Consider the following 25,413-nt stretch of genomic DNA (forward strand, 5'->3'; position numbering starts at 1 on the left):
CAGCTTCTAACTCCAGGTTGCTGTGCTCTCTTCCTGTGTGCCTTCCTTTGGTCTTGACTTTGAATGAAGATGAAGCTTGCCTCCCTGTCTTGCTTGACTGGGTCTGAGGAGTCTGCCATGTGGGTAAGGACTGCACAGAGGAGACTATGAAAGCTCTTCCACACAATGAGACTTTCCAAAGTTGTTGTAATTACGCTTGAGAAATCGTGGAAAGGAACCGTGTTTTTTCATGGTTGTTATTTGTTTGGTTAAAGTGTTATTTGGCAGTGAGTGCGTCTGGGTTGTAAATGTTGAAGAGATGGTGTGAGTAGGCCAGCACAGAGCAGTAGCTTAATGCGGAGAGTAGAGGATGAATAATTCAGACGATGAAGTATTTCTGAATCATGTGAAGAGGGTTTAGATTAGTCTGTTGAAGAGGGTAAAGTATTGTCTTTCCCTTTCGCTCCCTCCTTCTCCTTTCACTCTCTCACTGTGTGTGCGTGCGTGAGTGTGTGTGTGTGTGTGTGTGTCTTCCCCTCCACTCTCCATCTGCATAGTTTATCATGAGAGTAAAAATTCTAAGAGACTGGACTGTCCTCATAAAGTCAGGCCAGGGTGATTTAGTTGTTTTTAGTATGAGTTTTAGTTTGTGCATTAAGCTCCGTTGGCTGAGTGTTTAATTGCTCTCTGAGTGGTTTTAGTGCAAGTTAGCTAACAACAGGGGGCCAGATGTGGTGTTAATCTATGGCTGGAGTTTCTGACTGAGAAAATTGGCACAAATGTGAGGCAGATATGTTGTTTGAATGCTTTTCACTGTGGCAGTGTTTGCCATCAGGTTAAAAACTTGTATTCTACCGAAATGAGCTATGATGAATCGCCGTATGCGTCGCTGCTTTAAACACAATAACATATATAGATCACAAGAACAGGAATTAAATTGTGTAACCACAATAAACTTAATGTGACGTTGTTTCCATTAATAGCTTTTCAAGCGTTTTTTAAATTTCTCAGTTTTAGTCTCGCTGGGTGGTTGCCTGTGGCGCCAAAATCACACCCTTTAACTATACAGGTGGCTAACAAATGATTTACTTTTTAGATTTTCAATTAGATCTTTGTTTGGTTTTGCTTTTGGAGTTGCTTTTTGATTTTATTTCATATGTATTTAATAATCCTGCAGGAAATAAGAACAACACCACAAAATGGAATCCAATCAATAAACCTGCTGTACTGAAATTCTTATGTTTAGCTTTAGAAAAAAAAATCTACCTTTGAGTGATATTTAGTTCAGAGCAATTAGAAATGTTGGTGGTCAAAATATTATTGCTGCAAAATATGATTTCAGCTCTCCACCACGAGGTCATACAGTAGATATTTGTGACTCCGAATTATGGAAAAACAGCTCATTAGAATATCCATCAACAGGTGTATATTTCCAGATGTGTAATCACATGTGGAGTGTTATCATAGACACATTCTCATCTTTTCTTTGTCAAGTAATTTTATTTTTGTACACATTTGCCTTCAGTGTGGACTCTGCGTGTGGCGGCTCGCAGAGCGGCCTGAACAACACATCCGGTCCCGCTTTAAATCTTGAGTAGTCCTTTCAAGGACTGTCCAACCTGAGAATGGTGATTATAGGCTCAATCTCAGGTTCGTCAGCCCATGAAATGCTAACTCGCCTCAGCAAAGTATGAGAAGGAACACCAAAAAAAGCCCAAACCTTCCTGGACCGTGCTGGAATTTGGTTCCCGCACCAAGATTTTGAATTACCTGCTGAGGACGCTGACAATCACAAGCTTTTTGTCTCTTTATTGCATGGCTAAAAACTGAAAAACACAAAGATCCTTTGTGTTTTCTTAACTCAACGGGAATATTGCAATCTAACAGCAAAGAAACCCCTTACTAAGTTCATTATGAGCTACATTAAAGATGGTTTGACAGGTCACTTTTCCTCAAACAGAAATATATTGTGATAATATTTAATGTTGAGTTACAGAATACAACAGCTTCTTTCAGTAATTATTAACCAGTAGAGGGAGCAATGCACACAGTAACCAAAAACCAGAGGCTGTTGCTTCTTGTGGAAATTGTATTAAGAATGTTAATTTTAATCAAATCTAAATGTTCCTATTCAGTAATTCTGTTTTAATGTCTTCATGAAGTAGTCGTTGCTCTTTAAATGTTGAGGACAAACACTTTTTTCAAATATGGTCAAATAGCATTAGACCCAAAGTAAAATATACTCTCAGCATGTTTTATTATTAATAATGTAAGCGCATGTGCTTTCTCTTCTAAAATACTGAAGAAAAATCCACCTCTGATGATCCAGAATGATCTAGAATCTTGTTTGCTCCGATAAAGCAAAAATCTTCCTCTTGTTCGACGACTTGACATCTCTGTTAACGTTCAAGTTGTCTCAGATTTTTTTTAAAGAGAATGCATGGCTGAGAAATGTAAAAGATGCTTTAAAAAACTTGAGAATTATATTCAAAGTGTAAGTGATGCCTGCATATTGTAAATGGGTTGCACAAGCTCATAAAAAAAAATTGGGCCGCACTTACCTTTTTTGCATTATTACCAATTTTTTGTCATCAATTCTGTAGAAAAACATTAAAAACACTTTGAATCTGTAACTAAAGTAGAATTATATTTATTACTTAAAAAAAAATGTAAAAAAAATATCTAACTGTTCCCTTTTCTTTGATTTTGATTTATATAATCGATACAGTGAGTAAAGTGGCTAATATCCCTGAAGACAAATCAGTGCACCAACTCAATAGTTTATTTGCCTGTTTGGCACACAAATGTAGTTCAGCACGTTCTGAATCATCTTGCTTAAAGCAGAATCTTAACCGAAACGGTAATCGATCAACAATATAAAAAAAATATTGTAATATTTTAAACTAAATATGCCCAAATAAAATGAATTAATTGTAACTGGACTTGGAAACTGTCAGTGAAATATGTAAGTCTTTAAAAAGGATTTATTTCTCTTAAATTAGTTAAGATATTTACTCACTGTATCATTTCCAGCGTGTTTACTACAGATGCAGTACCCCAATTTAATAATCTATAATTCAATAAACCCCCCAATTTTTTAGATCGTTCTCCACTCAGCTTGTAAGATTGCTCCCTTGAGATGTCTCATTTGTTTTTTTGCACATTTCTAAAACTTTGAATAAAATAAGATTTCTTAAAAATATTTTAATGGGAAATTGCACTGAGGGTATTTTAGACCCAGGACACACATCTTTTAAAAATGACCACATTAAATGTATTTCTTGTGAGTTATGTACAGTACCATGTACTCGCCTTCATAGTTTTATAATCTTCTGATTTACTGAAATGAATAAGTAATTTGATCTAAAACCTATAGGGAAAAAAAACTATAATTGAAATCAGAATACATGTGATCAAATCTTTTTAAACTAACAGTATTTTCTAGCTCTATTTTAACTATCCCAGCAACCGCAATTATATATATATATATATATATATATATATATATATAAAGCACAACTGTTCCCACTTTATGTTACTCCCCTGAAAGCGTGAAAAATTCCTCACGTACAATGATGTATTAAAATTGATGTACCTTTAAAATCTGTATTTTTGGCAATTTTACTTTCATTAAAGAGCAGCAGGATTCTTTTGTTTTTCGGGGCTTCTCATGATTTTTGGGAGGAGGTGGTTTTAAAATCTTATTTAACGTAAACTGCCAATAAATTGGCGGGACAGGAGAGAAGAGTTTTGCAGTAAATGTATCTGGACAATATGCAAAATGCAAGATTTTATTATCCCTGAATACTGATTCTGCAAGCATCCCTTCAGAGGCAAATGGTCATGTACAAATGGACTGGAGGAGTGTGTGACCTCACTGACATTCCTTTCATCCGGGTTAAGGGTCAGATTGGGATAGAAGTCTCTGTGGGGAGATTAAATGCAGTCACCAAGGTAACGTTATGAACACTGGTGATGACAAGGGTCACTCTGGCAAACGCTGACACATATATTAATCTTGAAGGTGAGAACGTGTTTATGTTTGTTGTCTGTATTTTGTCAAATTGGCTTTGTTGATTTGAATTATTAATAAATGTTTTATTAAATCATAACCTTAGTGAAAAAATTCTTTGAGTGTGTGTGGATGTGCGTGTGTGTTTTCCTGCTGGCTCGCCTAGCTTTAACCTGTGTTCCCCCACAGCATTCTGTCTGTGAGTCAGCCGACCAGAGTTGAAGAGTTTGAGCCATGTTGCTGGTGGTCATTTGGCTGGAAATGAATGTGTGTATGGAATGAAAAGCCAGAAGATGGTGGCCAAGTGTGAGACGAGCTGGCTGGCACACAGTGAACTCTGAGGGTCAGAGGAGGGGTTTAGGTCAGCTCGTGTCATGAAAGTATAAGGCAAAAAATAAAGTAAAACACATTTCCTGTTAATTTATAGTTGCATAAAAAAGTACATAAAATGATAAGAAAGATTTCAAATCTATAATAATGTATTTTTTCAAAAATACACTTAACCTTGCAATGAAAATCGACAATGAAATTACAATTTTTATATGATCTCATTAAATTTAATCTTCTCATAAGACTCGTGACCAAATCAAGTCATGCAGAGTGGATTTATAACAATGTGTCTAACATTTTAGGCACCTATTTTAAAACTTATTCTAATAAGTTCCCATTAACTATACTGTGCGTAACTTTTCTTTAATAGACGAAGCAAATGAATGTTTATGATTGATTGCCTGTAACAATTAATTTTCAGTGTATCGCTAGATGGTTTCCATATTTTTCTGTGCGTTCATTGTGTTTAATTGCATGTGCATCGTGTAGGAGGTAGTCAATCTAGTAACCTGTGGTAGGCTTTGGAAAATGGCTGGCGATACTATGATGATCATCGGCTCTGCAGCTGCAGAGCCAAATGTCATATATCACCACTGTGATCCTACTTACAGCAATTTTCTCCAGCAAAGTGGATGTAAAACACAATTATGAATATAATTATTTATAAAAATGCTGGCTAAGTGTTTTGCTACATTGTAAAAAAAAAAACCCAAAACAACAACCATAGAACGTAGAACGCACAGTCACAACACTGGCATGTAGTTCAACAATCAATCATTATGTATAAAAGTACGCGACCATGCATCATCTACCAATCTTGCGGGCATCTCTGCATGTGAGTGTGTGTGAGTGTATGTGTGTTAAAGAGTTTAAAGGTGTGGTGGGAGTTGTAAGCTGAGGTCAGTTAGTTCCGACCTCGAGGAGAGCACGGCCACAACCTTGGAACAGTGTGGGGGTGGTTCACTTCCCCTTTCCCTGCCTCACGGCTTCCTGTGAGTGCTAGAACCGTTAACCACACCCTCCTCCTCTGGCCTACACCCCCACACACCACCATAGCAGGCCCTAGAAAACATCCACAACTCTCCTCTCCCCTCTTTCTCCTTCATTCCCTGGCCAATGAACACACACACACACACGCACACTCTCCAACAATAGCCCTCTTCCCTTATACCTCTCCCTGCTCTTGAACTCGACTCTACCCTGGCAACCATCTCTGCGCTTCCCTGGCCTGGTCCGCCTCTGACCCCGGACCAGCTAATTGTCATGAAGATGATTTAGGATGAACGTACGCTTCTGTTTGAGCCATTGTGGTTCTGCAGGTAGGTCTGCACTCGTGATCTAACCACACAAACAAGACGCACAACCACCTCGTTGAAAGGCATTCTAAAGATCCCGTCTGTGCTTAGCAACAGCTGAGTCACCAATGAAAGATGTCGGTGAGCTGATTCTCCAACACTCGCCATTATCAAAAGAGATGAAATGATCTGTTTTATGGGATTTATGACACCAATAAAACAACCACAACAAAGCACAGTCATGTTCTGATCTATTTCACTTTATGCCACCTTATCACACCTACAGCAGCAGCATTCCTACTATGCTCCCATCAGTCATTATGCTGCAGAAGAGGAGAATTGTGAACGAGATCTTCTGTGTCAGTGCGTGTGTATGTGTGTCTGTGTGGGCGTATATAAGCCTGTGGTCTGTGGAGGGACAGTGTGGAAGAGTATGTGTGTGGGGAGAGAGAGGTGTGTGTATATATTATGAACAATGGTAGTGGTGTTTTTTTTCTTTCGGGGGGGGGGGGTCTATTCCTCGAAAGGGAGTGCTGTTCCCGTAGGGGGAGAGGAGGAGTGGGGTGGAGCGCATGGTGGACTGAGTGTATGTGGGGGAGTGAGTGTGGGGGCAGTTAGGCCATCTGGACTGTGAGGAGGCTGAAGAAAGGGAGAGAGTGTGTGTGTGTGTGTGTGTGCGTGTGTGTTTGTGGGTGTGTGTGCGTGCATGTGTGTGAGAAAGCAAGAAGGAGGCAGTAGGGATGAGAAGAGAGGAGGGAGGGATGGAGAGCCAGAACTGAGGCTGTAGGAGACAGGATGGAGGTACACAAAGAGCAACAGAAGGAGGAATGTTGCTCATGGTCATAAACATTTCTACAGCATGGTAGTACTCAGCGTCGGCAATATGTATTGATTTCACTTGATAGAGAGACAATAAATGTGAAAGCTTATGTGAGCATAAAGAAAAGACGTGCATCTCAAAGCCTCCACATTCACTTACTGTGTTTTTTCATATATATATATGAAAGAACTATGCTAAAGAAAAAATTCTATATACATAATGATAGGCTGCCAAAGCCATCCCACAGCTATTCTTGTGCTCACTTTGCTTTACTAGCATATATTAAAATGCAATGAAGGGCACGTAGACTCAGATTCACAAGCTATGAGTACAATCTAACTGAAATCATCCGAATTCATTATTTACATGCAGTGACAGCAGAGTCTTTGTAGTGTTCATACGTGCCTGGAGGAGAACTCGCTATTTAGTCATTTTACATAAGTGGTTCCAGAATTTTACTTGATTTTACTGTTTAAGTTACAATAAATATCTTTACAGACAATTTCGAAGCAGTTTGTTCTTCACTCGGAGACCAAAATGAATCTTTCCCAATCCATTGCAATCCACAGCAAGCACTCTGAGGTATTAGAAAGCCTTCTGGAAAAAAAATAAATCAAGATTGCATATTCCATGTTTGTCTACTGCTGCGTGCACGTTCAGATCAAGATGCAATTTTCACAAAAAGTTCCAAAATTCAAGGTTCTTTCTGCCACTGCAGACACTTTGATTCTGTCTTTCACAGCTGAACAAACATGGCTGGTGCTCTGCAACCCCTGTCAAATCTGACAACCAAATTTGTTCTAATTTCATCCTATATTTATTTTATAGTTACAGCAGAATAACATGCAACACTGGTCCTAAGCCTATATCAAACGGTTACACAGAATGAAGTCTTACGGGGTGGAATGCTTCGATTTGCACACCGAGGTGTGTTTACAGATCTTGGGAGGTTATTTCTGTAGATTGCATGCCTACGTGCAGTATGGAGAAGAAGAAAGAAAACATGCTATGGACAGCCTAAAGTGATGCTCCTTGACTCAGTATCAGTTGTGGCCAGTTGTGGAAAGAGGTGAGCTGGCTCTTCATCTCTGCTTGAGGCTAGTGGCTGGAGGCCCAACCAAAGATCACACCCAAATCTCTGAGGAAACTGCCAAGAAATGAGTTGCATAGTAGCTAATGTAGATGCCAAGATTTGACAAGGACAAAACAGTATGGAATAGAAATATATAGATATTCTAATTCTTAGTCTGCTGCAAGGTTTTTGATCCTGTTTGCAAACCCATACATCATGACTGAACAATGTTACAGGAGTGCAGTGCTAAATAAGGTCAAATCATCACGATGCACAACGTTGATGTCTGAAGAGCCACGTATCACAGAAACATTCATTTACTGGTTGCATACATGGACTACCAACCCGACCACCCTGACTGCATTATTATCTTTCAAGAATTTAAATTCAGTGTGTGAATGTGCAGCACCAAAAAAAAGAAAGAAAAAAAAGAAAAAAGAATTGCTTTGGGTCCATTATTCATTTCCTTTACAACAAATACCACCACTGGGCAACTTCTCTGTCTGCAAAAGCACAAGAGGCCTTTTCAGAGCAGCCGTTTTAACTCATTATAAAGAAAAGTACAGCTGATCCTTGTACAGCAGTGAAACTGAAACAGAAATCCACCATCTTTGATTTGTGTGAAAACATGTGAAAATGCTTCTCATGAGAAAACCTACAGTAGGGGCACTGGGAGACAAACCTGCATAGCAATCCCTTTTCAGCACAGAATATTTCTCACTGTCTGTGCAGCAGTAGTAGTAAAGATTTTCATTGTTGAGCCCTGTGTTTCCTCTTTCAAAGGACTAAACTGGATTTTGAACAGGGAATCATCCTCAAGACAGGGTCGTGTGGATTAGCCAATGATCCTAGGGTACAAACAAAATGTGTGCCAGTTATCCTGGCACACATTTGGAGCTTTTAGGAATGTGGAGTTGTTTATTTTGCTACATGTTAGTGATAAGAAAATAAATGTTCCTGTTATCCAGGTAGATGTGTGACATGCGCAAATGTGAGTGCGCTACCAGAACGGCCTGTGAAGGAGACACACAGGTGCACGAAACTGATGTGAGTATTGAGGTGAACTCAATTTCGGAGTTGTGTACAGTATTCGTGAGAGCAAAAAGAGGTATCCCTACTGTTCCTGGATTTCCAGCTGACCCCCATCCCTTTTGACTATCAACCTCATTCCTCCTCCCATCAATTCCCTCCCCTGATGTTTTGGCCACATCAATATCATCTCCTCCTTTTCCAAACCTCCCACAAGACCTCACCTCATCCCCTCCCCTGCCCTGAGCTCTTCAGGTCCTCCAGGCTGAGAGGTCAGTATGGGTCAGGAGCTCGTGACTCCCTCATTCACGGTCTCTCCTCTCTGTCCTGACCCCCAGTGTTGTTCTATCACAGCTCTGTTCCCTTTTTCTGTCCTCCACACAAACACTCACCCTCTCCACTCATTATCTGACCTACTTTTTTCTCTCTCTTCGCTTTCTCCCGCTTTCTGCGCTCCTACGTTAGCTCAAGCTGTTCTTGGATGCCATATTGATTGGGGTTTCTATTCACCTTCACTCACATCCTCTTCTCTCCCTCTCTCTATTCCTTTTGTTCCCCAGTGTACTGTAATGCTCAAACCTCTTTGATCCGCGTGTTTGTGTCTGTGTACTGCTTTCCTAAATGTCTCCATTTACTGTAAGCTCTACTACCACGCTATGCACGATTTCTCTCTGTCCAGCAAACGCACACATACACACAAACACACATATTACAGATATATACTGATAGCGTCAGAGGACTTTACTTTGATTTCTCTCTAACCTTAACGATAGCAGGTACTTGGTTAACCCTCACCTTAAACTGACCTTACGCTAAACTTAAAATACGGTGAATGTCTTCACTGTACAGTTTAATAATTTACATCATTGGGACTCCCTAACCAAGACATACCCCCATTATGTGTCTGCTTAAACAGATCCACAACATGAGTAACATCTGGACAACCCACACACACAGAAAAACACATCATACACATAGTCAGGCTCACATTTTATTTATTGGTCTGTTCAGTCTGACTTTTTTCTTCATTTTTGTGTTTGCGTGCACTTTTGGATGTGTGGGGGTTTTTGCACATGATATAAACCAACATGTTTCTCCCAGCATGTTAACCAGGAGTCTTATGTGGAGCGTGTTTTCCCAAAGGCCACCAGTGTTAAATCATCATTTTGAAGAAGGACCGCACAGCTAAAAACCTCAGGTACTTTAGGGGATTTACTCACAAACCCGCATGGGCACAGTGCGCATACACATTATATTAACAGAGAAAACACAAACACCGCTGAGGGGAGGGGCTGCACTTTACCCCCACATAGACGAAGGGAGAGGAGATGAGGTGCAGAACAAAAATTAGAAACCAAATTAGAGGAACTGGTCAGGCGAGGAGAGGAAGAGAGGAGATGGAGGGGTGGGAGGGAAAAGGGTAGAAGGAAAGGCGGACTAGGACAAACAGAGCCGGTGACCTGAGGAGGGAGTGTCTGAGAACCTTACCAGCATGGATCAACAAGAAGGCTGCTGAGAGGACAGAAATACAAGTTAAAACAGTGAGCGCAACACACTGAGAGAAAAAGAGCACGAGTACAAATGTCAAACATGTTTGTTGGTGTGAGGCGTCTTTGCCCAAACTATCACCTTTTGACCCTTGTGTAGCACCTCTAAAATGATCCCAACAGAAGCCTCTCTTGTGCCCATCACTGTTTGACCTCACGCTAAACCCCCTCCCACCCTCCACCCCCAACACATGTCATCATCACCCCCTCACATCCCAGTGAGATAAACACAGGTTTGAACACAACTAAGCCTCATAGCAAAATAGGATTTTTTAAAAACTCACACGGCACACTGCGACCCCCCCTGGCTCCCGCTCGTGATGAAACCATCTCCTGACTGGTGCATCCCACGCCTTCCCATTCAGCCTCTCCTTATCGAAGAGCGTTAAAAAAAAAAAAAAAAAAAAAAGATAGAGAGTCAGCAGGGTGGGGCTGGAGAAAAAACACTTATCATATTGTCATTCTGATGACTTTGCCTCTTCCCACTTACAATGCAGCGTTCTAGTCGTCACACCTAGATACGTGCAATTTGCACCGGCGTAACGCTTGATGAGTATCCCCCTCACATAAAATAAACCCTTCCTTGATGTGAAGACAGTCTAACTGGGATACTTATACATTACAACCTCCTACAACCGTGACCTCCGCCCCCGACCTCTTCCAATTCTTCCCCATTCTCCCTCTCTCATCCTTTCTGTAGCTTCCTCTCCCTTTCTGTCTCCCTGTCTTCTATTGCCTCATCTCTTTCTGTTGTTGGTGTAAGTAAGCAGCTTAAACACCTACAGGGTGTGACATTGGGGCCCCACGCGCCTCCGAATGCAGTCAGTGCGGGCGGGAGAAGGCAGCGCTGAAAAGGAAAGCGTTTCATCCATCTATTCTCTCCTCCCCGCTCTGCCTGGCATCGACGGTGCGAGTGTGGTTAAGGCATAGCCAAGGCTGTCCCCTCACATTAGCCGGGGCTGAGCCAGACAAGCCGTCATCCCCCCCGCAAGACTGTCCTCCACTGCTCATCTTAACACCCCCCCCCCAATCAAATTTTTTTTTCTCTCATCCTCTCATCCTCTATCCTCCTCTCCTCCACTCAGCTCAGCTCTGCCATGGGCACCAGTCCCCAATCTCCAAGGTGATTATGACAAAAACGAACGACCCCCAAGAGACGGGGCCAGCAGAGATAAGAGAGAAAGAAGAGGATGGTGGAGGGAGAGAATGAGGAGGAGGAGGAAGGGATTGGAGATGGATGATGTAACAGAGAATTTTGGCTGTGCATTATGATTTGGGTTGAAAATTTCAGAACCAGCAGCACATAGCAGTTCATATCTATCTATATCTGTATCTCTCTATCATACTGAAATTAGTTTTGTGCAGGAAGAAAGAAGCCAGTGGTGGTAGGTTGATAGCTGTGGGGGGAATTAAACAAGTACTCTTGTACTGCAATGCATATGGATACCTTTACTTTATGTATTTCTTCCAGCTTCCAGCTTGCTACTTTCTACTTGTACTTTGCTTCATTTAAGAGGGAAATACTTTTTTGGTTTCGAACAACATATGGTCCATTGGTGTAAATTAAAATAAATTAAACTGCCCGGCAGTGCATTAAAATCTGATTCAAACCAATCCAATAATATGATCCAATAACAAAGACTATTAAAGGCCATTATGTATAAGGAATACTTCTTAATTTGAATGCCTACAAGGGACTGAGGTACCAGATAGATAGATAGATAGATAGATAGATAGATAGATAGATAGATAGATAGATAGATAGATAGATAGATAGATAGATAGATAGATAGATAGATAGATAGATAGATAGATAGATAGATAGATAGTCATTACATGCTGTATATAATTAGATAGATAGAACAAATAAGATCCTATTTCTTCTGTAAGGGTCAAAGATCATTGCTGTGGTGTGGAATGGGGTCATGACCCCACATGGTCAGCAGAGTCAAATCAAGTAGCAGTGCTGAACTCGAGGAGGTCATTAAAGAGGCAGAGTGTCCTGATGGGGACAAGCAGCATGGGGGGAGGCTGTTAACCCCTTCCTTCACCTTTCCCTGCTGAAACGAGAGAAAGCAACGAGAAAGGAAATGTAGTGGAGGAGAAGAGATGAGAGGTCATATTATTGTAGCATAGCAACCCAGGTTTCAGTGTGGGTTGAGGCGAGCAATAATATATAATATTGCTGAGAGGTTAGACAGCTTAGAAGAACCTTTCAAGATGGATGTGGAAAGAGAGGTGCACTTTCTGCACAGAAGAGGGGGAGGGAAGGTAGGAGAGGGGGTGGGGGTGAGCCGAGTCGGTAGAAAAAAATAGCCCAATCCTCCCATCTCCATCCACTCCCGACACTCGTCTCTTTCTCACTGTCTCTCACTCTCTAATACTATGTTAGTTTCCCTCTCTCTATCTTACTTTCCCTCCCTCTTCTTCCGCTCTGTGCATCATTAAAACAAGCAGAGTAGTGTTCAGAGCGTGGGGCTGAACTGAGACGGTGACCTCCACAATAAGAAGATGTTCTTGCTTCGGGGAAGAGAAGGTCGTTTTGTACTCCTCTCTGTCTCTCTCTTGCTCTCTGTCTCTCTCTCTCTTTTTCTTCTACTTACTTCCATTGGAGTAAATGAGATTTGGAGGGGGTAGTATAGTGGAGGAAGGGATCAAGAGGGTAGACATGCAGACGGTGAAAGACGAAGAAAGAAAGATGCAGAGGGAGAGAGGGCTGTTTAATGTAGGATTCATAACACAGAGAATAAGAATATGATAAACAGGAAAGATCTGAATTCCCCTAAAGTAAAGTGGATAGTAGGGTTAGAGCAAGGCAGCCAGGGCAGAAATGGGCATGAAAAGCCTGAATATGAGTCTGCCTGCATTTTCATTTGGGAAGAAGATCCTCTTTGCTCGGAAATGGGTAAAATACATCTTCCTTGTCCACACATGCCGATGGACAGCATGAGGTCAGCCAGGAGCAATTGTTATCAAAGAAAGCCACGATGTTGGATGTGGTGATGCGCAGCTTGTCCAGGGGCATCTTTTCATCTTATACATACAATAGTCACCAAGGCCTGAGGCCTTAGGGAGGACAGAAATTCCTACGGGTGACACAAGGACAGGCAGTGGAGAACAGCTCCACTGCCCCCCCCCCAACTCCACGCGGTGCCTTCATGCTGGCACAAAATGTGTGGGCAGCGAGCACAAACACATTCTCTGAATCCTCCAGATGATTATGCATCCCTTAAATCCAATAACCTCAATTCATTCTGCTTTTCCTGGTGTCATTCTACATTGTAATTCATTCATTTACACTTTCTTTGAGAAATCGGCTCATTCTCTGGATTCTTCTCCTCCATTATTAATGCTACCCTTCCTTACTTTCCTCTTACACCTCGTTCCTTTCCTTCCTCCCTTCCATCCTCTCATCAGTGGACTTGGGTCCCATACTCTTAATTTGGCCTTTCTCTCTGAGGGAGGACTCTCTTTATAAAAGGCTTGTCGTTTCCCAATACTGATTTGAGTATCACTAAGCTGCACCTTCACACATATTGTTGTCTCACACCTTGTGCCAAATATTCCTTTGTAAAGCCTTCCCCCATCCCCTGCCTGCACCTGGTAGAGATAGTGTTCTTTCAGCCGCAGGCTCTGCCTTCTATACAAGCAGGGCTAGGATGGCACAAGCAGCACACAGCTGTTCCCCTTGGTAAATTGATAGTGAAGGGTAGTGGATGGGGCTTTGAAAGCGCCTTGTGCTATTTTTGTGACAGTTGTAGATTTTTTTTGCTGTTTAATTCAATGTGACCAATTATGCTCCCGCGAACCTCAGCAGGGGAGCTTGGAGAGCAAATTAATACTTGACTTCAAAAAGTTTTCCTAAAGTGCGTTTACATTCTTCATCCTGTTTTTTTGTTTTTTGTTTTTTCTCTGATTCAAATACAAGTCATTAGAAAGGGACCTGGTCTCACTTCCTGCGCTGAGACCATGTGTGTTCTTTGTGTCTGGCTTTAAACTTCTTCTCTGCCTCAGCAACAAACTGTTAAAGTCTAAACAACAAGCTTACTTTCATTATTTAATAGCAAAACTTAGGTGGGAAAAGCAGAATACAGAAGAACAGTGACTGCCCCTTTGGGTAAACAGCAGCCCACAACACACCCATCACCTTGTGCTTCAAGGACTCTTTGTAAACATAAGTACCACACACACTCACAGGCTAAACCCACTGTAATACCGAAATCCCGCTTTTCCCTCACACCACTCGCTCTCTCCTGGGTGGATTGCCTTGATGAGTGCTCCTAGGAGTGAATACATGTGTAAGTGGCCTAATGACGCCTAAACCCATCCATGAGCAGACAGAGGGGGAGAGAAAAGAGCGGGCGAGAGACAGGGGGAGTGGGGTTGAGGAGGGGATGCCAGGGTCATGCTTGTCGTGAGAGGCGGATTGGAAGGCCATGCTGGCGTGAGGGAGCACAGCTTTGAGTAAAGCAGCTTGTTTCAGAGAGGGATTGTGTTTGCAGACCCTACTCACAGAGAGCGAGTGTGTGAGTGCGTGTGTGTGTGTGTGTGTGTGTGTGTGTGTGTGTGTGTGTGTGTGTGAGAGAGAGAGAGAGGGATCTGTGCCTGGGCATTACAGACCTACAGCCTTAATCCACATGGCCTGACATCCTCTGTTATCCAGCCCTCTGCAGCCAACTACCAGACTGATGGAGACACAGCTCTACCCCCTGCTGCGCCACGCCACACATCACTCTCCACAGACACACACACACGTGCATGCACGCACAGTGCATGTTTTGCTGTACTACCCGCTCTCTTCCCCATATTTTGTCCCCACTTCCTCAAACCTACAGTGATTCCTGGTCATAGCCCATATATTCTATTTCCTAAGAAATAGGCTCATACCCAGTTCCTCATTACTATATACATCCACACACAAAGTTCACTATTAATCAGTGACACACACAAACTTCAGTCTGTTGACACTGTAAAAGTTCTGAATAAAGAGACTATATTTAAAATATTAATAATAATTAATTAAAGTTTCCTTATGAGTTAATATGCATTTCCCCTCAGTTTTCTTTGTTTACTTTTATACTTGTACTTATTTTAGGTACATCTATTTTATGCTACTCCTTCATCTGCTGGATTTCTGTACATCAAGGAAGGGACCAGTCACAGCAAATGCTTATACACTCACTGGAAACTTTATACACCTGTTTGACTGTTCATTAATGCAAATGTTTAATCAATCAGTCACATGGCAACTGCTCTGTGCATTTAAGCTTTTATGGTGAAATTCTAAGTGAGCATTAGAATGAGGTAAGTGATTTAAGTGACTCTAAACGTGGCGTAGTAGTTGGGTCAAATGGGCTGCTTTCATAAACTGCTGATCTACTGAGATTTTCCTGCACAACCTTCTCTATGGTTTACAGAGAATGGTCCAAAAAATTAAAAAATATCCAGTGAGCAGCAGTTTTCTGGGAATAAAAATGCCTTGTTGGTGCCAGAGGTCAGAGGAGAATGGGCAGACTGCTTCAAGCTGACAGGGAGGCAATGCTAATTCAAATAACCATCCATCCATCAACCTGGATTGGGGGGTGGGGTGGGGATGGAGGTGGCTATTCAAATAACTACTTGTTACAATATGAAGAAGAGCATCTCTGATCGCACAACACATGGAAGATGGGCTACAGCTACAGAAGACCACACAGGCTGCTCCTGTTAGCTAAGAACAGGAAGCTTAAGCTCCATCGGCTCAATCAATTTGAACAATAGAGGGCTGGCAAAAGGTTGCCTGGTTTGAGTCTTGATTTTTTCCTGTGGCATTCAGATGGTAGTTTCAGAATGTAGGTAAGTAATATAGCATAAACAACATGTAAGCGTGGATGGATCCTGCTTGGATCAGGCTGATGGTGGTGTACTGGTGTGGTTGCTATGTTCTTGGTACGCTTTGGAATCCTTACTACCAACTGAGTGTCATTTAAACACAGCAGTCTACCTGAGTGTTATTCACCAGCTGGGCCCACGTCCTCATTTTAGGTTTGACAGCATTTTAGTAGATAAAGGCTTGGACATGAATTGAGCTGCGGTTTGGGGAAGGCCTCGAAGGCGACTGGTGGCTGCTCCCGGGCCTGACAGATCCCCATGTACTAAACAGAAGTGAAGAAGTTAAAGAATTGAAAAGGGGAGGTGGGTGGGGCATGTAAACAAGAATGAACAGCTTGTAGAACTGGAGGAACATATATAGATAAGAACCGGAAGGAGTGTGTTTGGAAACATTGGTCCCACTCCTGAAATTCAGACTTTATCTCCAATTGCTGACCATGACGAACCCTATATGACCAAAGTGTAGCCATGTTTTGATGGCTGGTTCCAGAAGGATAGCACGCCGTGTCACAACGTTCAGATTATCTAACTAAACATGACAATGATTTCACTGTACTCGACTGGCCTCCATAATCACCAGATCTCATTCCAACAGAGAACCTTTGGGAGGAGGTGGAACAGGAGATTCACATCATGGATGCACAGATGACAAATCTGCTGCTCTTGGGCTAAAACTCTCTGAGCAACCTTCCCTCCTTGTTCAAGCTACTTAAGACTCAACTAGGTGCTGGAAAGAATTTATGCAGTTCTGATGGTAAAACGGCGTCCAACCCAGTACTTAATAAAGCGATTAGTGAGTCTATAGTAAAATGCGATGTAAACAGTTCTTGTATTTGTTGTAGCTCTACAGCATAGAATACCACATGAAAAGGATGTTTGAATAGTGGAAGATGTTGGGATGAATCTTATAACTGAAGCAGAAATACACAGTGTCAGGTTTCAGAGTTTGTATTGTACCAAATGCTATCTACACACCTATGAATGTGAAAGTCAGTGTAATACATGTCAGCCAGTCGGCCAGCACAAGTTGGACTGCGATGCCCTGCCTGATCTTATGACACCTGCAGTTTATCTCAACACCCTTTGGAAGCATCTGACTCCAGGTCCAGCTGGACTAAACAAGAGTTTTCAGATAAATAAATAAACAGACAAACAAGCCCCACCTCCTAAGAGTATGTTCCTCAGAATAGCAACATCTGTGCTTTTGCATTTTGAATGAATTCGTTTTAGTAGTAACAGAGTATTTTTACATTGTTGTATTGACGTTTTTACGTCAATAACAAGAACAAAACAGTCTGAGTCCTTCTTCCATGTCTGAGAATTTTCATCTGTTCAGTCAGTCCATCTGTTGACTCTAAACCCACCGATACAGACCTGTACTTTAACGGGAAGTACACTACATTCCAATAAATGCACTGTTTGTTTTGGACTAGCACAGAACTTCTCACATATGTCCCCCCTACCTTTTGTGTTAAATGTTTGCCACCTCATAATTTTCCCCAGAACTTAAAGGCATGCAATGAGAAGAAGAAGAAAAAATCCATCATGTGTGAAAAGGAGAGCTCAGGCCGAAAGTGGAATTACCCCTGACTTTTTGCCAAAAAAGAGACACTTGCAGGCCTGAGCATCACATGTCTGTCATAGGTGTTTTCCAGTCAAACTGTGTCAAACTGCAAAAGCCACTCTTGTTTTTGTTTTTTTTGTTTTTTAAATCTTGACTGATCGGTGTTTTCTTGTTGTTGCCACAAGAGGGGGTAAGTTACAATAATCCCCCGGTCACTACTGAGCCCTATGGCAACAGACGCACAAGCTAGAAGACCCACGGGGGCTCATCACAGCCCCACTGCTTACATCATAACGCATATTATTATTACTATTATTACTACTACTACTATTATTATTATTATTATTATTATTATTATTATTATTATTATTATGGCCGTTTCGGAATCATTTCACATTAAATGGATATAGGCTACACATAGTGCATTCACGCTGTCTCATTTCCTGACTGTCCAGAGAGACAGCGAGAGGAGATACGGGGACACGGAGAGAGAGAGAGAGAGAGAGAGAGAGGGAGCGCGTAGGGTTAGAACTGAGAGAGAAGGGGAGAGAGAGCGAGAGAGAGGGAGAGAGATAGACATGCACAGAAGAGGAGGAGGAGGGGGAGGCTCCTGATACCAAGACACGGAAAAGCAGGGGAGGGAAAGAGAGAAAGAAAAAGGGGCTGGTGGAGGAAGAGGAGCGGGGAGTTGGAGAAAACGGGGAATAAGACTTACAGAGAGCATACAGAGGAGAGGAAGGAGAGTACCTAGTGCTTTGGACATCCCCTCCTTTCTTCTCTTAGGCTGTCACACCAGATTGGACTCCGAAGGACCGACACCACGTCCACCCCAGACCCCATGGGGTAACAGGTATGTCTGACTTCCTTATATTACTAGTAGCCCTTTAAAAAATACAGCGTTCAGCCTCTCTCCCTTTGGTAACAGGTTTAAGATTTCATTGAGACGCGGCGGATATCGCAATATTTCCATGGCTTCAGGCTCTATCTTACCAACAATTAGTTTTCTGCCTCACGGAGCCATCGCGTCTACAGCTGATAGTTGGTGGGCGCACAGGTTGGAGACATGACACAATGCAACTCTTCACAAATCGTGGCGCTATAGTAGTTGGCCATCGGAAAAGCTACTGTATGAAGGCCTGTCTGTCTGTTTTTTCTTTCTTTCTGTTTTTTTTCTCTCTCTCAGTGCTTTTTAGTCCAGTCCGTCGGCATCATGTTAGCCACGCAGAGTGCATTTTGACAGCGATATACCCGACCGAGTGAGCAGGCAACAGTCTGAAAGTACGCCTACCTGTTCCATACGTGACAGCCAGCTGTCTATTGCGCTTGTTGATATTTGGAGAAGCTGTAATTTGTTGAATGGATACGCATATTAAAGCCATATTTCACACATTAGGCGGCGAATTATTAAACAGATAGACAAAAAAAATCTATTCCTGTCCACTTTGCTGTGTTTTTCCACATGTGTTTGAATATACTACTACACTGCTTCAAATCCAAATGAATATTACTAGTATAAATGGGTAGTAAAAAATACTTTTTTCATTGTTAGCGCGCAGGAAGAAAATGCAGTTTCCAGTTTGCGTAATTTTCGACTGGTTTTGAATAAAAACCATGCACCACTTAGTCAAACGTGCCCTTTTGACTATTCTTTTGACTTTTCGAAAAAGCCCATCTTTTAGGTTAGGCAGGTGTATGTGACACTTGCCGACACATACGTCATTTTTCTCTTGGGTTCGTGTCAGCTCCTCGAGTTTGACGAAACCACCGAATCCTGATGAAATTTTTTACAAAGTTTTGAAAAGCATGATACGATATCGCCACACTGATTGGGGTGTGGGAGGATTGTCAAGCGCACACGCCGTACCAGAAAATACGAGTGATGCTCCGTATAGCCGTCTGGAGGGGATTCAAAATGAAAGCGCTCTGAGTCTGGAAGACAAGGGCTTAAACCCTCCTCCTCCTCCCCTCGATTAACCTCCGTTTGGGGGATTTCTCCAGCTGGAAATTTCTGCTGCGTCAACACCCAACCCTAGAGTACCAGACAAGACAGAGGGGGGGATTTTGTTTGCAGATGGTGCTCTTGGGTATTTTTTTTCTTCTTCTTTTCTTTTTTTGTAATTGTTGAGGTACAGCTGATCATCATCTGATCCGCGTTGAGAGTTGAAAAGAGAGTGGCGTCAAGTGTTTTCTGTTTATTAAAGCTGAAGCGTCTCTCCCGCTCGGTCTGTCTCCAGCGCTGTGGGTACAGTGTATGTCTGCTGTCTGTGTCTGCCCTCTCAAACCGGTCAGTTCCGTCTTCCTCCATTTTCTACCATGCTTACCATGTGAGAGGGGAACAACCCCACTTCATTCACGCTCTGTAAAGAAAACGGCGGTGGGCCCCTGGCTGTTGTGCATCCCCTGCACAGCCAGGTGAGCGCTCAGCAAAGAGATCTATGCATTGCTCTAATCACTGTCCATTATCACAGGGGATTTCAAACTTTTATATAACATAAGACAAACTTAGACTGACGCTGGGATTTATTCCTCATGAGATTATTTTAATTGTTTCACCTTGTTATGTATAACCTACATCAGTTAAAGCCTGTTTTTCAGAATAGGCAGAAGCAAAGTTACAAGTTACAAAAGTCAGCGAGAGAAGGCTGAGAAGACATATACTTGGGCTTTTTTGTGCTAACACAAATCAAACAAAAACACTGCAGATTTAAATCGTGCCCTTTTGGCTTGTAGCTTTGTAATGCCAGTTAGATCTAGGTCTTTTCCTCTGTTTGACATCAGCTAACTGGATCTCTGGGATTAAGAGACCATCAAGCCATGTTTCCAAATTGTCTAAGGCCTCTCTCTGGATTTGTCTGGTTACTTTGTCCTTCCTACTACTCAGTTAAGAGTTGGCGCTTGATATGATAAATCCTCCAAAGTCTTTTATTCAGTAATTCAATTACTGTAGGCTTGTCTGTGTGTGTGTTTGTGTGTTTGCATGCATGCCATGCACATTTTGCAAAGTCCTCATGAGGAGATGAAAGCCTAATTATCTTCTTTTAATGCCTACAATCCTCAGCTGTTCTGGCATTCAAACACATTTCAATATGCCATCCATACTGTCACCTTAGCTTCTTCCACAATCCTGTCTGTGGGTCCTGACATGACATCCCAGTGGGGCTGCTTCCCTAAAGTGGGGTTGTGTAGTATCACTATTGAGAACAGTGGATGTCAGTGTTTCTGTGTGTGTGTGTGTGTGTGTGTGTGTGTGTGTGTGTGTGTGTGTGTGTGTGTGTGTGTGTGTGTGTGTGTGTGTCTCTGCACCTCCATCTGTGTGTTCCACGGGGAGAATATAATACAGACCAAGACAACAGTTACAAGGATGAGTGGAGGAGGAGTGTAGGCGAGATCGGCCGAAAGATGGAAAAAATATTAGCTGCGCGTGTTCTTGTGGGACTGCAAAGCAGGATTTGAAGCACTTTACACTTGTGCATTCTCTCATGAATGGACCTTTTGAAGTTGATTAAACAAGATTAAGTGCATCAGCATGACTTTTCTGTCTTTTTCTCGGTTGAAACCAAAGTTTCCCATCGTGTTTGCTGGAGGCTGGCGGAGGTTGTTGCACTGAATAATATCCACACGCCTCAGCAGATTTTGGACATCTGTGGGAAACGGTGAGGGTGTGGCTGTGTGTGAATAGAGGGTGAGAAAATGAGAAGGAGGGCTCTTGGTTTGGGTGGTGGTCAGGTATGAAGCTCAAAACTATGGCCTCTTCATTGTGTGCGTGTGTGTATGAATGCAAGCCTGTAGCTGTGTAGGTGGTGCTCAGGTTGTGGGCTGAACTGTGTGGTAGCGAGTTGGTCGACTTCAGCTACGCAGACCCTGGGGATGTAGTGTACTACACCCTCACAACATCAAGCGTGTGTTCATATAAACAGCGTGACAATACTCTATACAGTAAGTTTATCTAATTTACAGTACATTTTCCCAAAAGATAGAAGGATCAGTGCTCCACAAAGACACATTTGTCCCTGTTAACAACCTTGTACTTGATTCATCTCCCTGTCTCTATCTCTCCCTGCCAGTTTTCTCAACCCGATTGCCCCTCAGAGCTTACTTGTTAATGGGAACACCTGTTTGGTTAATTCACTGCAAAATGAACCACTTACTCTGGCATGTACATGTCTTACATGACACAACACATCTCTCTGGAGTTTTGTGACAACTCTGTTTCCTACCTGTTACATCGTGGATATTATAATTCTCACATCTATTTCATTTTTAGACAGTTTGGCACATATTAACCCCCCACCTGCCCCTACCCATATCTCCACCAGTTCCATCCCCCCATTTCGTAATAGCTCCCGAGGCCCTTTAGCTTAACTGGTTCTATAGCTCATTGTGCAGGGATGAATACAGGTGTTCCTAATCCCCATGGGGTTACACGGATGCTGTGGGGGATGTGTGTGCGTCCGTGTATTTGTGTGTAACAGCTGGCTTCCCTTTCTACTCATTTGACATGCTCTATCTGCCCCCAGCAGAGACAACAGGTGAGTTTAATCCATCCCCACCCCAGACCCGCACACATGTGCAGAATTACTCCCTACCTCTCACATATATCTTAATATTTCATAGCGTTGTTTGCGCTCACAGGACGTCAATGAAAATAACAATCTGTTAAGTTCCTTTCTTTCGTTACTTTGTCCCTGAATTTTAAATTAAAGGGTCGTTTCCAGTTTTTAATCTTTTTTTTTTGTCTTTTACACTTCAGAAGAAAGATTGAAGTCCTGAAGGAAAATTTAAATTTGATTGCTGCTAAAAATAAATGCAAGGGAATTTTGAAAATTTTTGCTTGGGAGCTGTTGATATTGCAAAACACCTTTTTGGATCACACATTCCTGAGAAAACAGATGACGGATTTCACTTTGCGTGCTCTCACCAGGGTGTGTTTTTCTTTTATTTAGGAATGTGGAGCAGAACGGCTTTTTTTCCAGGGAGCCATCATCACACAATGCTTATCAGCTTCATGAGCAATTTTCTGGAATTGGCAACATTATCTAACAGCAGTTATCAATTGCATCAATGCGCACATTCGGGCCAGCTTGTGAAAACCGATCAGATCCTCTCCATTATTTCGTCACCGCACTTCTAATTGTTGCTTTAATATTCTGTGCGTTTTCACTTGCTGGGAAGCTGTCAAAACAAAATTGCAACAAGTGAAGTGATGATGGCAGTTTTGCACGTCAGGTAATGCAGGCTGGTTAGATAACAAACACATATTATCTTCCAGTTAGCATTCTGTCTGTTGGTAATAAACAAACAAGAGACAAAACAGAAATTATATCTGTTTTCTTATCCCTTTAAGCTTGCTTATTTACACTACATATTTCTCCGTCTCAGGCAGTTAGCAACTGTGCCCTTCATGTTTTTTTCCATTAACGCCTTTGGTGTTAAGCTACAGATTACCCCATGTTTTAGGATATTCTGACTCAAACTTTTATATCTCTGTGGGAAGTATGAAAAAAATCAGCTTTTTAGAGTTAATCTGTCTTTTTGCATCCAAGTTATTTTAAAAAAAGGACTGATCACAGTAATTTGCAAAAGAATGACACACAAGAACAACGTCTGCATTATGAACCTGTGATACTGTTTCACCACTCTCTAGTAATGAGCTGACATGGGACTGATTAGCGTTGTTGTTCGCATGATTTGCTTTTGTTGACAAAAAACATATTTCATCTTACCCAGAGTTTCTTACCTCTTTCTAGATGATTAAATGATTTCTGCCTCTTTTGCAAATTGTTTTACTCGCCCTTGAATATTTCCAATTGTCACTGTTTTTGGCTCAGTGTCATATGTATATATGCTGGGTAGGCCGTCCTTAATGCATAATCATTACCTGGCGTGGATGAACTGGTAAACCAGTGAGAAAATACAGTCTGCACGAGCGCGCTCGCTCAGTTGAATTATTTTATCAACAAGATAGTTGGTGTCCTCGTCTCTCCACTTTGCAGAAAGGTCACCATCTCCTTAGTCAAATTTATATAAGCCATTAAAAACCTGAAGGTTTTTGGGCTTAGAAAAACCTCTTTGTTGAGGTCTGGAGTTTGCAGACTGTTGAAAGCTTCATATAAGTACATGGTTGTTAGTTGTTATTTTCCCAGTGAAAGAGTTTGTCTTTTATACACATAGTGTGAGCATTTGATGAGAAATTGAGCGGCTTTGAGCAAATACATCTTTAGAAACAGTCAACTAGCCTCGGGCTCTGGCTGGTGAGAGATTTCCATATCAAAGCTCAGGTGAGAGAACGAGACAGGGGAGGCAGAGCAAGGAAGGAAAAGAGGGAACGTGAAGGAGAGAGAATGGAGAGGGGGGTGACTGTCTTGGAGGAGGGGTGGTGGTGGTGGTGATGAAACAGACATTCATTCCAAACGCGCTCTAGCCCTTGTTATTCTGTCGCCTTTTTTTTGTGCAGCACAGTTTAGTCTGTGTGTGTCAGTGCTGTCTGTCTCAATCTAAACTCCTGCATAAAAAAACACACACGCAGAAAGGAAGGTTGGCAGGACTCAAATACAAACCAGCACCTTTCTGTACTCAAATACCACACAAAAACTGTCTCTACAACCTTATGTTGACTGGCTCTGACCGCAGAAACAGTGTGTGGAGCAGAGAATGGTTTTCTCCCACTAATACTGAATAACATCTGACCTGTAAGCTTCTGCCAATATTTGGATCTCAGTTTAATATTAGTACTGTAGCATAGAGCCATCATTTTCCCTGGAACTATTTCTCTTCTTTAGCTATAAGTATCAGACCTGACCCCATGGAATTGATGGCGACACTCTAATTAATGGATAGAGTTTTCGTTTGACGCTTTCAAAGATGTGTGTGTGCCTCCGTATGTGTGTGCGTGTTTCTGACGAACATTATTCAGCTTTGTAGAGTTTTGTAATCCAGCCATGGACTCAGGCTAGAGTGCTAAAGTGCTGCTAACAAGGCCTGTTTAACATTCTCTCCCCTGCTCAACATACAATTATTCCACTTCGCTGCCATTAACATGTACAGTAGGACTGGGCTTTTAATTGGCCTGATATGACTAATGCCAGATCAACTTGGATTTGCTAATTAGTTTTTGCTTTAAAAGTGCCATCAGGACATGAAATATTCATTGATGTGAGGTGGAGCGAGGACTGTGGGTGGTATTAGTGGGATATTAGTGGTATAGGCAGGCTGCTCGAATGTGCTGGGAGAAGAGATTGAACCTACGTTGGCCTGTTGTGGTCGGTTATTCATACTTTGGGTGAGGTGTTAGTTTTTTCGTCATAATTTCAGACACCCACACACACACACACACAAAGAGAGACACGCACACAGATTCGTTGCGCTCACGCACGCACGCACGCACACCACCTCCTTTCTCAACATCACAAGGCCACCTCGTCGTCTCCAGCCTCCACCTCTTCTCTCTTTCTCTCCCGCTCTCACTTCCCCCTGTGCCCTTCTCCCCCTTCCCATTATTTCATCTCCTATTTTTTTCTTCTTGCCTTCTCATCTCACATCCTCTTCTCTCCTAACCTTTCTGCGTTCCTTCACTTTGCCCTAGCCCCCCGTCGTCCCCGCGCCCACCTCCCCTTGCTCCGTCCCAGCTGTATCAACCTGGCTTTTTTCTCTCCAGGCCTCTTCTTCCTCATCCTCTCCCTCCACTTACTCCTCCTCCTCCAAATTCTCCTTTTCTTTTTTTCCCCTCCCACTCCTTAATCTTCCACCTCTCCTCCTCCTCCTCCGCCTCTCCTCCACCACCCCCTCCTCTGCTGTAAGTGGGCCAGGTGCCTCATGTGGCCTCCCCTACTCCATTTCTCATTTTTACCCTCCCTCTACTCCTTTTCTCATTTTTACCCTTTCTCTGTTCCCTTTC

General features: G+C 42.4%; 1 protein-coding gene and 1 long non-coding RNA gene across 3 annotated transcripts in view; one reads left to right on the forward strand and one right to left on the reverse strand.

The window, feature by feature from the left end:
- Window positions 1-9,720: 9,720 nt before the first annotated feature.
- Window positions 9,721-10,966, reverse strand: LOC146364477 (uncharacterized). The gene is made up of 3 exons (XR_014798876.1): window positions 10,575-10,966; window positions 10,369-10,455; window positions 9,721-10,046 (listed from the first exon to the last, which is right to left on the reverse strand). It is a non-coding gene; the product is annotated as an uncharacterized LOC146364477 (long non-coding RNA).
- Window positions 10,967-18,022: 7,056 nt separating this feature from the next.
- zbtb46 (zinc finger and BTB domain containing 46) overlaps window positions 18,023-25,413 on the forward strand; it is a 60,506-nt gene continuing 53,115 nt past the window's right edge. The window contains exon 1 of one of the 2 annotated variants that reach the window (XM_084916776.1): window positions 18,023-18,369. The gene's annotated coding sequence lies outside the window, so the exon portion shown is untranslated. The remainder of the gene's footprint in view (window positions 18,370-25,413) is intronic. The other variant, XM_084916777.1, reaches the window with a different exon arrangement.

This window comes from Perissodus microlepis, chromosome 20 (assembly GCF_051167445.1).
Source record: "Perissodus microlepis isolate ML-2025 ecotype Zambia chromosome 20, ASM5116744v1, whole genome shotgun sequence".
In the NCBI taxonomy this organism is placed as follows: domain Eukaryota; kingdom Metazoa; phylum Chordata; class Actinopteri; order Cichliformes; family Cichlidae; genus Perissodus; species Perissodus microlepis.